The sequence below is a fragment of the Stenella coeruleoalba genome, assembly GCF_951394435.1.
Source record: "Stenella coeruleoalba genome assembly, chromosome: 7".
Lineage (NCBI taxonomy): Eukaryota > Metazoa > Chordata > Mammalia > Artiodactyla > Delphinidae > Stenella > Stenella coeruleoalba.
In genome coordinates this window covers 40,562,227-40,576,305 of record NC_137153.1, presented here as the reverse complement: position 1 = coordinate 40,576,305, position 14,079 = coordinate 40,562,227, and the positions used below count along the sequence as shown (strand labels likewise).

The following is a 14,079-nucleotide window of genomic DNA, read 5'->3' as shown; positions in this document are numbered from 1 at the left end:
GGAAATATAAGGCAGATTCTGATATCTTTGTACTGGAGTAGATTCATTCAGGCTTACTGAGGCAAGTTGCAGTTACTTTACAGGAATCATATTTGCAAAGTTGCCTGTTAAAAACTCTTCATTCATTCTGTATCTGGCTATGCTTTTCTTCATATATGCTGACAAAGTACAATATTAAAAAGTTAAAAACACAGTGGCTATAAAAATATATAGTAAGCATATATAAAAGATTTAACTAATCAATGAGGGTACCAGCAGGGTGACAAAGCAGCTACAAAGACAGCTATGAGAAACTGATACCTATCCTGATCTTTCTTTTTCTCTTCCCTCCCTCCCTCCCTCTCTCTCTCACGCGGGCCTCTCACCGTTGTGGCCTCTCCTGCCGCGGAGCACAGGCTCCGGACGCGCAGGCTTAGCGGCCATGGCTCACGAGCCCAGCCGCTCCACGGCATGTGGGATCTTCCCAGACCGGGGCACGAACCCCTGTCCCCTGCATCGGCAGGCAGACTCTCAACCACTGCGCCACCAGGGAAGCCCTCTCTCTTTCTTTCATCTCCATATCTTACATATGTCTGAGTGGGACAGGATCACTGGGATAGGATGTCCGGCAGGGCAATATGCGGCACATTGTGAGACTATGGTCTCTGCCGTACAGCAATTATCATTGACTGATCTACAAGTTAACATCTAACTTTACCCAGTCTGGGGCTTTATCATAGAAAATGAGAGTCAAAGTTACCTGTCCTAGAGCAGGGGTCAGGGCAGCAAACACCCTGCCTGCAGGCTGTTCTCTGTAGTCTAGGGTCACAGCCATGCCTTTCCATTTAGCATAGCCTATGGCTGTTTTCGCACTACTGTGGCAGATTGAATAGTTGTGACAGAAACCATATGGTCTTCAAAGCTGAAAACATTTACTATTTGGCCCTTTATTGAAAGTTTCCAGCCCCAGGTCTAGAGGCTGAGGCCAATAACCCTTTCATAGGCCTGATAGGAAATGCTCTAGAATGACCCTGAAGCCTTGATTTAAATGTGTGGATTTTTCTCAACAGCATTATGCATATGTGCAGAGTTGTATGTTTTACCTTAAAAAAACTAAACTACCAAACGTATTAATTTTCACAATAAATAGAACTGAACAGAGTTTGGGCTAACTCCTATTGCTCTTCAGCAGTGACTTGCTCCAGGAGATCTTCTCTGAGTCTCACCCTATCCCCCTGCCCAGCCCTGTCCCTAAGGCTGGATCAGGCACTTGCTGGCTCTGGTGGGCTCCCAGTGTCTATCTTAGCACCATCACTCTTTTTTTTTTTTTTTTTTTGCGGTACTTGGGCCTCTCACTGCTGTGGCCTCTCCCGTTGCGGAGCACAGGCTCCGGACGCGCAGGCTCAGCGGCCATGGCTCACGGGCCCAGCCGCTCCGCGGCATGTGGGATCCTCCCGGACCGGGGCACGAACCCGTGTCCCCTGCATCGGCAGGCGGACTCTCAACCACTCCACCACCAGGGAAGCCCTAGCACCATCACTCTTTTAATTAAAAAATTTTTTTTTACTTATTTATATTTGGCTGCATTGGGTCTTCACTGCTGTGCGCGGGTTTTCTCTAGTTGTGGCTTGCGGGCTCTAGAGCGCAGGCTCAGTAGTTGTGGTGCAGGGGCTTAGTTGCTCCGCGGCATGTGGGATCTTCTCGGACCAGGGCTCGAACCCATGTTCCCTGCATTGGTAGGCGGATTCTTAACCACTGCACCACCAGGGAAACCCAGCACCGTCACTTTTCATCTGTTATCTGTGTGCCCCTCAGAACTGGCTACATAACTTACAGGGGTCAGTGCAAATTAAGAAAGCAGGGCCCTTGTTCAAAGATTATGAGTTTCTGTACAGCAACACTAGGGCAATAAACTGAGTGCAGTGTGTGACTGCCCAGTTCATACACCCGTGTTGCTGCCCTGGCTCCGCTCACTGGAATTTGATCTCCCTGACCTGTTCACCTTTGCATCCTAAGCACACAGAATATCTGACACATAGTAGGCACTGGACAAATATATTTGTAGAATGTTATTCATTATCAACATGTTCTGTAAAAAAAAAGACTTTGATGATTTTATTTTTGAAAATTCTATTGATTTTAAAAGCCATATTTATTGCATAAAATAATTATATGCACGTATTCAAATGTAGGAGCAGGCTTTATTGTGCATTTAGTATATTACACGAGTGTTCACTTTTCTTCATCCTTTTTTCTTTCTGCTCCTCAGAGTGAATAATTTCAACTGTCCTATCTTAAACTTGGCTGCTTCTTTCTTCTGCCTGCTCAGATCTGCCATCTGAACCCGTCAACTGGCTATTGCTATTCTGGGTGACACGGGATCTTCATCCCCTGACAATGCTTCTGGCCATGTCCCCCGTGTCTTCACAGTCTTCTGAGCCCCTTTGCTGGGGATATAGCCACTTCTTCTGGATCCCTTTGTCTAGGCCTGCTAACTGTGCTGCCCCTGCACATCCCAGGCTGCCACCTGGTTCCTCCCCTGCTTCTCCCAGAAGCTACCTCTCCTCCTGGTACAGACACTCATTTGAATGGTATTCTGTGGAGAGGACGGAAAGAAGATCTGACTTCCTTAGGTTAAATTTGTTAGGGGAGTATCAAAGTGGTGTGCCTCATGTCTCAATGTCTTGGCACACTTGGTGGAATGGCATTTGTGGAGTTTACTTTTTTTGACTTTCGCTCCACACCCACACACTCACACACCCGTATAAAATTCAGACACAGATTAAGGTTTGGAGACATATCTTTGTAACACAATGCTAGGCTTTTCTGCCAGCTCAAGGTTGTCTTATGGGATTCCTTTCCCATAAAACTCTGTAGGCCTTCATGGAATAGACTTTTCTGGAAGGCGTGTTTATCAGGCAGGTTCAGACAGTTCTCTCCCCGCACGAAACATGCTGACTCTACCTGCCCTGTTGCCCTATTCACCTCAGCTTCCTGAATAACTAAAGACATACCTTGTTTTCCCTTCATTTCCATTGAACTATTCAGATCCTCTGGGAGAATCAATGACTCATTCAGTACAATGGAGAGCCTGTTTATATTGTAATTAACCAAATTTATTTAACATGTTTTACGTATTCAAGGTTTCAGATAGTTTGTCATGTTTGCTCTGAGTCCATATTTAGGAACACAGTATAGCTGTATATGCATATTTGTCATGTTCTGACTGGTCATATTGGCCAGAATAAGAGGGAACAGCAGATCGTGTTTAGGCAAAGATTCGGTTCCAGGCCATCACCCACACGGTTGCAGGAAAAAAACCAAACAAACCATAAATAAGTACCAATGGATTGTGAGTTTTAATTCATGATTATTAATGCACAAAGTTTATATTTGAAAAGTAAAATATACCTCATATCAAAAAATAAACTTTAGCTGAAACCTCTGATGGGATTTTTCAAAAGACTGTTGAAAAGTTAATTCCATCTTAAAAGCCAGCACCATAAACGGCATTTATACAGCATTTACCACGTGCCAGGCACTGCTTTGAGTGTACCACAAACATAAACTCATTGAACCCACAGCCCTATGATGTAGGCACTTTCAGGTATTATATCCTACTTCACGTCTAGACAGGGTTTTCCTGCTCTTTTGCAAATATACGCCCCTGTTTACAGAAATGGGCCATGATGCTTATTTTGCGTTAGAACGTGTGTATGATTTCAAACTACATCTGCGGGTCATCGTGATTTTTCCCATCAACAACAGCAAATTAATACAATTTTCCTCTAACAGTAGTTCTCATAAGTCTCTTAGCAGGCTTAAAAGGTTTAAAAACTAATTTTATATTTGTCTTAGAGAAGAGCAAATGTAAGGATAATCTATCATTTTGTCAGGTTAACTGGTCTAATGAAGACAGTTGACATAAATTAAATAAGCAGGTGGAAAGACATGAATTAGTTAACTCTCTCAAAAACTGTTCATGTACACTAACCAGTTGAAAGACACTAGCCATCCCATATATGCATACATTATTCACACGTATTATTCATTACATGTAGTTAATGTCATGCATATGCCCTGAATTTTCTGGTTTGCTAACTATCCTGCCCACATAAACAGATTGCTGATTGTCAAACCACATGTCCTGGTTGCTGTTTCAGAAGCTACCGTCACTAGATGATAGAAAAAGGTCCATAAACACTGTTGGGTGTCAGTGTAATTGAGGCAAACTAGAATTCCCCCCTCGCCCCCACCGCCGACAATTAGTAAGTAGTACTAATTTTTTAAAAACATGAAACATGAATCAAAATCTCTTTTGAAGCCTAAACCAGAATATGCAAAATAGTTCGGGTTAGTGTTTCTAAAAGGAAGTTACATGCTTCATGTTCCTAAAGTTTTTTGCAAGTTCAGGCAGCACATACCGGGTTGCTTTTATTTTTAAAAGAAAATTTGGCCCTTTTTGAAGATTCACTCGTTATCACTTTTATCATCGTTTCAGAAGGCAAATATTTTTGTTTGGCAATTCCACAAGGATGCCTTCTGCAAGATAAAAAATTAAGGTGCCACAAGGAGCAAAAACGCACACAGGACCAGATGCATGCTACAGGCCACTGGGCATGTACATTTTCATCTCTGTTGACCTGGTAAGCCTAGTAGTATAAATACACGTTTACCGCTTTAGATATTAGCCAGAGTAGAAAGCAAACGGTGGGTGTAGGGGAGCTGGGTGGAGGTGGGTCTGAGTTCTGACTCTACCGGAGCATCAGCCTTGTCCCCTGCATGTGACTCAACAACCCACAACTAGCTGAGAGGAGGAGAGGTGGGGACCCGCGAGTCACACCCTCATGGACTTTCCCTTAGAGTAGGTCTTTTCAATAATTCTACACTAGTAGGTGGAGACGGTCATTGCTAAGCCATCATGCAATCCTTGCTTTTGGAAGCAGGGAGCCTGTGAACCACGCGCTGAATAATAACAAACGCAGAACAGTTCCAAGAGCCAGGCACTATTTTAAGTGCCTTACGTGTACTCATCCTTGACAACAAGCTCTTAAAGGTAGGGACCATTTTCATCATCTTTATTTTTTTATTAAAAAAAATTTTTTTTCTATTTTTTTTGAATTTTGTTTTGTTAATTTTTTTATACAGCAGTTTCTTATTAGTAATCTGTTTTATACATATTAGTATATATGTGTCAATCCCAACCTCCCAAATCATCATCTTTATTTTACAGGTCAGAAAATGGAACCATCTGAGGCAAAATAACTTGCCTGAGGTGATGCAGCCATGGTGACAGAGCTGGATTTGAACACAGAAGTCTGATAAACCTCCTACCATGTGTCTCTCCCAGAGAAGGTAGCCAAATCATGATGCTTCTCTGGACTTCCTCCACCACCTGCTGGGGTACAGGTCCCAGAGTGCGTCCTTAGAGTTGAACCAAGAGTGCTGACAGTGGCTTTAATGGTTGTTAGTGGGACTGAATGAAAGGATGTCTATTGGATGTTTGCACAGAGTTGCTGCTCAGTGAAAAAGAAAAAGAGAAAAAAGTTCTTGAGCTACAGTGAGACACCCAAAGAAATGTTAAACAAAATTCATGATTTGTTTAAATTCTGTAGCAAAACTGGAAGTTTCCAAAAGTAGAATTTCTTTGCCTCATTAAACTGTGGCTTCCTTCTTTTTATTCTCCTCAGTATGAATTACCTTATGAGTTTTCTGATCCCTAAAGTAAAAAAAAAAAAAGTTTATTGTAAAAAAAAAAAAAGAAGATAACAGAAAACCAAAGAAGAAAGTGAAAATTCCTTGAAATCCTACCAATGAGAGGAAACATCTATGAAAATTTCACTCTCTATCCTCTTGGAGTTTTCCCTGTGTCTTTATATACGTATATACATATCTAGATGAAAGGTTGGGGGAAAATGGATAAGGCTATACAATCTTGTTTACCTGTATTTTTCACTTCATGTAATTGTGGACGTTTTGACATGTCAATAGATCTAGTTCCACATCTTCATTTTTAATCATTACAAACTGCTTCACTGTGTGTATGTTTCATAATTAAACGTTCCTCTATTGAATGACACTGATTATTTGCTTTATTGCTACAATAAACAAGCCTGGATGATTAAAAGCACATCTATTTCTTCTTTTTGATTACTTCCTGAGAATAAATTCCTAGAAATAAAATTCTTTGATCAAAGAGTGTCCATTTTTAAGGATTTTAATGTATTATGTCTATTTCCATTTCCCTCCCTCCCCCAACCCCTCGAAAATTGTACTTTTTTTTTATTCTCGGTTTTGGTAAGAGAGTGTTTATTTCCCCACATAATTGTCAACAGTGGGTTCAATAATATTGGGTATTCACTCGAATTTTTACCAATGCAATAACTAAAAAATAAGTAAAAATAATAAAATGGTATTTCATTGTTTTAATGTGCATTTCCTTGTTTACTACTAAAGTTGCACTTTTCTTAGGTCTGTTTACTAGTCACTTGTATTTCCTCCTTTGGGAAGTGACTGATCATGCCCATTTTCCCTTTTTCTTTTCTTTTTGGCTATAACTGTTTTTTATATATTAAGAACATGAACTTTGTCACAGATGTTAAAGCTGTTTTTCCTGTGTGTTGTCTTTGAATTTATTTATGACGTTTCTAACCATACAAACATTTAGAATATGTCCGTTTTTCTCTTTAGTTTCTACAGTTGATCTCAAGATCTTTTCCACATTAGGATTATAAAAGCATTCACCTATATTAATTTTACCTTAAATTTTTGAATCTACCTGGAACTTATTTTGGTATATGACATAAAAAACTGACCTAGCTAGTCAAATTATTTGTTCACTAATTAATCCATATTTGCTTTGGAAATGTTTAGTATTTTTAGTGGGGAGAGAAAAACCAAGACATTATACTTGTTGGGTGAAACTGAAGTCCAGCTCCATAAGAACCACAAGCTGTCTTCCTGGTAGCAGTGCTTAATTCTTGGACTGTCCATCAGTGGCCTTATCAGCTTTGTCATGAATGCCAGCTTTATCTAAGATCTGAATAAGTTTTCTTCTTTGATCAAAGCCTTGGGAAGGGCTTCTCTGGTGGCACAGTGGTTGAGAGTCCACCTGCCGATGCAGGGGACACGGGTTCGTGCCCCAATCCGGGAAGATCCCACATGCTGCGGAGCGGCTGGGTCCGTGAGCCATGGCCTCTGAGCCTGCGCGTCCGGAGCCTGTGCTCCGCAACGGGAGAGGCCACAACAGTGAGAGGCCTGCGTACCGCAAAAAAAAAAAAAAAAAAAAAAAAAAAGCCTTGGGAATATCATGCTCCATCTAACAAGTAAATCGACAAGTTCTTGGCACCAGTGAAAAAATGAAGGGAGCAGAAAAGCTTTCTTCTGAAAGAAAGCAGCAACCAAACAAATAACTGGCCCAACACAAGTTGAAAAGCCTTCTAGGAGCGACAGCCAATGTGAGGATTAGAGTGATGGGAGCGTCTCTGTGTCACATCACTGCACCTACCTCATTAACTGACGTGGCCGCTAGGTGGGTGGATCTCAGCTTGCATCACAGCCTGTACTAAGTTCAGGACATCTGGAAACATCAAACATGGAAGGAGATCACACAAACCCCTGCCTGATGTGATGGAGTGGTAGCCCTTTTTGTCAGGAAACTCTCTCTTATATCTAGCTGACTTAGGCTCTTTGAATTTAGTTGGGTTCCCTCTGAAAACTGGTGCCCACGGCTTGCTTTTCTTTGCATCGTGAGCTGTAAGCTATCAGACGTTGTCCTCCAAGCTTCTCTTCTTTCACAAGCAAAGCCGTTTTTTATTTGGATGAAGTGACCTCATGATCTGAACCAATTAGAAAAATGAACATGAGAGGGAAAAACAGGATACAGCATCAGATTTTCCAGAGGTCCTGACAAAAATCTTTTCTTTCTTTTCAAATCGGAGGATAATTAAAAACATAGAATGTGCCATATTTTTTCTTGTCTCTGTTTAAAAGAGGACCTTGTTGATTAATTAAATTTTATTCTAAATTCCACTTGCAGAAGAATGTGTATTTATCTCTACTTGGTATTTATGCAGCTATTAATTCAATCCATTTTTATTGAACACATACTATGTGAAAGGACTAAAACTAGTATTTGAGTTTCTGCCAGGTACTGTGCTAGGTGATTTTAAGATACTTCCTCATTTAAGCTGCACAAGAATTTTGTGAGAGAGGTATTATTATACCCATATGACATGTGCAGAAACCAAGGCCCAGAGAGGTTGTGCCTTATTTCAAGGACAGTCAGCAGGCACGTGTTGAACCTGGGATTAAATGCACATCTCTCTGGGTTCTTGGTCCATTTGTTCTTCCTATTCTAGAAGTGTTTCTTCTCCTTTTGAAAAGGATCTTTTTATTTCTCTCTAATTTATTTGCTTTACTGTTGGAGAACATGGCCTACGTGATACTTATTCTTTGGATTTGTTGAGGCCTCCTTTGTGGCCTAGCACATGGTCTGTTTCTATAAATATTCCATGTTTACTTGAAGAGATTGTATATTCTCTGCTGGTGCTGGGTTACATATATTAATTAGATCAAGCTTGTTAACTTGGCCGTTTAAATCTTCTATATCTTTACTAAACTTTGGTCCGCTTGGTCTATCAGTTTCTGTTAGAAGATGTTCAAATCACCCACAGTGATGATATATTTGCCAAATTCTTTTTGCCATTCTCTTAGTTTTGGCTCTGCTGTTAGTTGTATAGAAACTCATGACTTTTGTATTTTCCTGATAGATTGTTCTAGTCACTATTATATGGGGTTCCAAATGATCTCTCTTAATGATTTTTCCTTTAGCTTCTATTTATCTAATCCAAATACTGATATACCAGCTTTGTTTTGGCTAGATATTTGCCTGATTATCTATCTATCACTTAACTGTCATTATAGATAGATATAAAAAGAGGTGATAGAAAGAAAAAACATATACTTATATTATAAAATATATGTTTAGGTATTACATTTATATTATACGATATATATTTTTTTCTATCACCTCATTTTTTGCCTTTCTGTGTAATTTTGTTTCAGGTATGCTTTTCGTAACCAGCACAGAAGTGTTTTTAATGCGTTCAGACAAATGTTGTCTTTTAATAGTGAGTTGCATTGTGAGCACTGCTGAACTGGAGTTACTTTTTGCTGCCTTATTTCACGTCCTTTCACATTCTCTTACTTTGTTCCTTCCCTTTGTCTGACAGACTGATAAACGTTCCTGTATTCCCTTTTCATTCATCTGCTGGTTTGGAAGCTGAAGATTGTACTTCCCTCCTTTCAGTGGTTACCCTTAACATTTTAACATACATATTTAACAATATAGCTTCTCACATTATGGCAAGTCTTGTGATGTTTCTACCCTCTGCCAGAGATCATAGAACCTCCATGTGCTGGACCAACTCGGTGACTGTTGGCCCATCTTGTTATTTTCTCTAGAGTTTTGGTTTTACCTTTTGCACCATCTCCATCCCCACATCCATCCAGATGTCCAACCCTCGGTTCACCTCTCTCTCCGTTAATCTTTTGACTTCTCTCTCCCCATCTTGCCTACTGTTTTGCCAAGGCTCCATCTCTGCTCATCAGTTTGTACTTGTCTTCTGTTTCTTGTCCACAGACACGTTTGTCTTGTGTTGGAGTCTGGCGGTGACTTCTTTGTCCTACTTAAAAAACAAATCTATCGCTGTTATATACTTGGAGTAGCAGGGGTGGGTCAGAACTTGAAGTTGCAGAGTTGTCCTGGCTGGAATACTCTAGCATAATTTTTAAAGTATCCTAAATAGGCCCTGGTCTTAGGAGGAGCCCTCTGATTGAAAAGTGCAAATCTCGTTGTTTGTTTTTCTTGTCTTTGAAAGACTCCCAATTCTCCAGTTCTTTATTTTTACCTATGACCAATGGTTATTTACTGTCAGTGTAGTCCTTAGCACATACTACACCTTTGTAAAAATTACAAGGTGCCCAGGTGGCTGCAGCCCCGCAGCAGCCTGAGGGTGGAGGGCAGACTGCACTTCAGACCCTGCTCAACCCTACAAAGATTCCTTTGTGCAGTGTAGAACCCAAAACTCCCCATACAATGGCTCTGTTTACAGTAAACTTGCTAAGTGAATTATTAAGGGTTACTAATAGCTGGTGCTTATAAACTACAATTAGCACGTTGAAAGAACTTACTGATGGTACTTTCAGAATTCTTACCAAGAAGCCTGGTTGCTATACATTAATGCAGAGTTTTTCCTGTTCCTGTGTGAGTACTGATAGAATTCCCCTGGCATTTGGGCTCTGGTCAGATTAGTTTGGTATTTCTGGCAGTAGATTATACTCTGTGTTTTAGGCAAGACTCTGGAGGGAGCCCAGATCTTTTTTTTTTTTGTTTTGAATTTTATTTTATTTTATTTATTTATTTTTATACAGCAGATTCTTATTAGTTATCTATTTTATACATTAGTTATCTATTTATATAGAGTATATATTGCCAATCCCAATCTCCCAGTTCATACCGCCTCCCCACGCTTTCCCTCCTTGGTGTCCATATGTTTATTCTCTATCTCAGTGTCTCTATTTCTGCCTTGCAAACCGGTTGGGGGGGAGCCCAGATCGTTTATCATAACTTTTTCCCCACTTTTTATACCCTAAATGTGAATCTAGGTAAAAGCATCAGAACAGCCTCATCTTTTAATGAAGGCTAATAGTAACAATCAATAATCAAGAGAACTGCAGAACACTAATAGGCATTAACAGAGGTGTACTGGCAAGTGTCAAACCATTGGCTTTCTGAAAAGAAAAAGCCATGATATGTAGTATTTGCGAATGTCTATAGTGTCGATACTTCCACTACAGCAGGTTTCAAGCTATCGCTGTATTGATATCACTGAACATGAAGTTGGGAAGAAAGACATATAAAATTGTCTCCAGCACACCACTGGGTCACAAAGTATGCACAGCACATAAAATAGGACATCAATATTCGTATTCCAATTATTAGTGACAATTTTGAAACTGGATTTTCAAAGTTCAAAGAATAATCAGTCCAAAAAAGTTTCCAGCAGGCAACGGCCACAAACTTGGAAGTCCTGTGCTGAGCATTGCCTTGTCCCAGACAGCCAACAGCTGCAGCAGAGGGCAGATCTGAGGGGCAGAAGACAAAGCCTGACTGCAAATTCTTTTATCTGCAGCCTAAAACCATAAGTGGTTCCTATTCTATCTAGGGATATTATCTTGAAGAGGATATCTAACTTGAATTTAGAAAATTGTAAGTGGTTTTCAAAGATCTTACCGTGGGTATTTGCGTATTTTCCGTCTTTCCTATGTGCGGCACTCCTTTTCCATGGGAATTTTGCTTATCTTACCTTCACCTGGTATTCATCTGCCTTTCCAGAACTGCTCTGTCAACCACGTATGTGCCATTCGTATGGTTCATGTATTTGGTGTCACAGTCTTGTAATTTGGTGTAATGCTTTGTTGTCAACAGTATTTTGTGTTACTTAAAGTGGCAGACTTGGAATACATCATTTACTTCATTGAATTTTACATTTCTAGCAAAAACTTGGAGAAAGGTAAATGTGAAATCCTTTTTCCCACCCGTGCTTTCCTTTAGAATGTTTCGCTTTTACTTGAAAGAGGTGGGTAACTGGTAGACACGCATTTAACTGAATACATTTGTGAACTCACGTTTTACAATTTTATCTTGGATATTTTAATAATTCTTTTGCACAATCTCTCTCCTTCTCCCTCCTCCCACTTTTTAAAAAAACAGGTTTCCATAGTGACTATACTGGGGCTGGGTGATTGCAATGTTCCAGATTGAATTATGCTAAAATATAGCATATTTCCCTATGTTGCAATGTTCCAGATTGAATTATGCTAAAAATATAAATATGGAATTTGCCTTCAAGCAAAGGTAAACCACTTCCCCGGTAGCAATGTTTTTGTTTAGTTTTCAGTGTTGACAGATGACTCTCATTTTCATTGATTCCATATATCACACTTCATAGGACACACATATTGGAACAAACATTAGAACCCAAGTCAACATTTTCCCAAATAATCGGTCTCAAAATGTTCATCTAGTGACTTCAATAGCTCAAGAAAGAAAAATGTGCTCCATGATCAAAAAAGTTTTGGAAAATGCAGCATACTCTATTTTCTCTTGACAATTTATAATACTTATTACCCATTAAGGTCAGTAGGATGGTAGTTAAAAGCAACAACTAACAAAGTCACACACACACACACACACACACACACACACACACACACACACACACAAAAACAGCATTTGCTTAACCCAATGTTACCAAATATTTTGAGAAGAGTCATTTTTCATCCCATATCTTTAAATACCCTTTGAAAGGATATTCTGTGGAATTCCAGTTTGGAAAATTTGCCCTAAATTCATCAACAAATTGTGACCATATACAGACCCTTCTAGGTTTTTTATTGTACTCATGATGGGAATGTGCAGCATTTTTACACTGTTTAAGCAACAGGCCTTCCTTAAATGGAAAACACACAAGGAAATTCATTCTAAGATTGAATAAAATTATTCTTGGATTTATCCATGAACACTTCGGCAAATGTAGTTTAACATGAATATGACTATGTTTCACTAAATAAAAATTGAGAGCACTTTTGCCTCTTATAAAACGTTTTGCTTATATGCCAGAGGAGAAAGTTTTGCCTACATGTTTGTTTCATAATCTGTAAGAATTATGGCTATCTGCCAGCTAAGTCTGTCCTTTGTTATCAATGAAGTTGTTAGCATTGCAACTTTATATATGCATCTACATAGTGTTTTAAAGAAGATTTGGTTGAGAAGTTATAACTTGTGAATAAACAATTCACAAGCCTAGAAACATCAAAGGGCTGGATAGAAAGTTAATCAAAAGATTGCAGCCTGTAGAACAGTTAAAGCCAGAGGAAATATCACTTAAACTAATATAATGCTAAAGCAAAAGAAGGTTATTTAAAGAAAATTTTGATAGTACAGAAAAGTAGATAGAAAAAAATAAAATCTACCCGTAGTTATGACACCTAAACACATTGTCAATATTTTCAGGGTATTTCCTTTCAGTCTTTTTCTATGCATTTGTTTCTTTTTGTTTTGTTTTTAAACAGAATACAGAGGTATATTTACCATGAAGGTAATAAAGCTTTAAGTTCAGAGTCCCTCATTTGAAAAAAAACGAATAAAAAACCTTCCAAGACCTGAAGGGCACTAGACCATTGATGTTTAAAGTGATTATTGATATATATATGGATTGATATCTTCAAGTTTTATAACTTTTGATTTATTGTATATGTTCTTTCTTTCTAAATATTTTACTCTTTTTCTGCCTTCCCTGATATTAATTGAACATTTTATATGATTCCAGTTTCTCTCCTCTCTAGCATATGAATTATACTTAAAAATTTTTTTATTGGTTTTTCAAGAATTTTACTATACATTTTCAACTAATCTTAGTCTACTTTCAAAGAGCACTATATCACTTTATGGGTGGTATAGATATAACAGAGTATTTCCAATTATCCTCTTTCATCCCTTATAACATTTCTGTCATTCATTTCACTTACCCATAAGCTATAATCAACCAATACACTATTGCTATTATTATTTTGAACAAATTGTCATCTATTAGATCAATTAAGAGTATGAAAAATATAACGTTTTATTATTTTCATTTATTTTTTTTTGACACTTCTCCTTTCTTTATGTAGAACTGAGTTTCTGACCTATATAATTTTCCTTTTCCCTTAAGAACTTTGAACTTTTCTTGTAGACCAGGTTTGCTGGTGATGGAGTCCCTGTTTTTGTTTGACTGAAAAACTCTTTATTTTCTTTTACTTTTGAAGGATACTTTCACTGTATATAGAATTCATGTTGGTGGGGTTTTTTTCAACACTAAATATTTTATTCCATTATTTTCTTGCTTGCATGGTTTTTGAAGAGAAGTCTGATATAATTTTTATTCTTGTTCCTCTATAGGTACAGTGTGTTTTTTTCTGGTTTGCTTTCAAGGTTTTCTCTTTGATTTTCTGAAGTTCGAATATAATATACCCAGGAGTAGATTTTTTTTTTGG

At 38.6% G+C, this 14,079-nt stretch overlaps 1 protein-coding gene across 3 annotated transcripts in view; it reads left to right on the top strand.

Annotated features, from left to right (window-relative positions):
* The window catches only part of LOC307188659 (uncharacterized protein), a 272,424-nt gene that overhangs the window by 210,847 nt on the left and 47,498 nt on the right, over positions 1-14,079 (top strand). The window contains exon 3 of one of the 3 annotated variants that reach the window (XR_013829035.1): positions 5,213-6,131. The exons of the other annotated variants lie outside the window; for them this stretch is intronic. The gene's annotated coding sequence lies outside the window, so the exon portion shown is untranslated. Of the gene's footprint in view, positions 1-5,212; positions 6,132-14,079 lie in introns of those variants that run through there. 3 annotated transcript variants of the gene reach the window in all.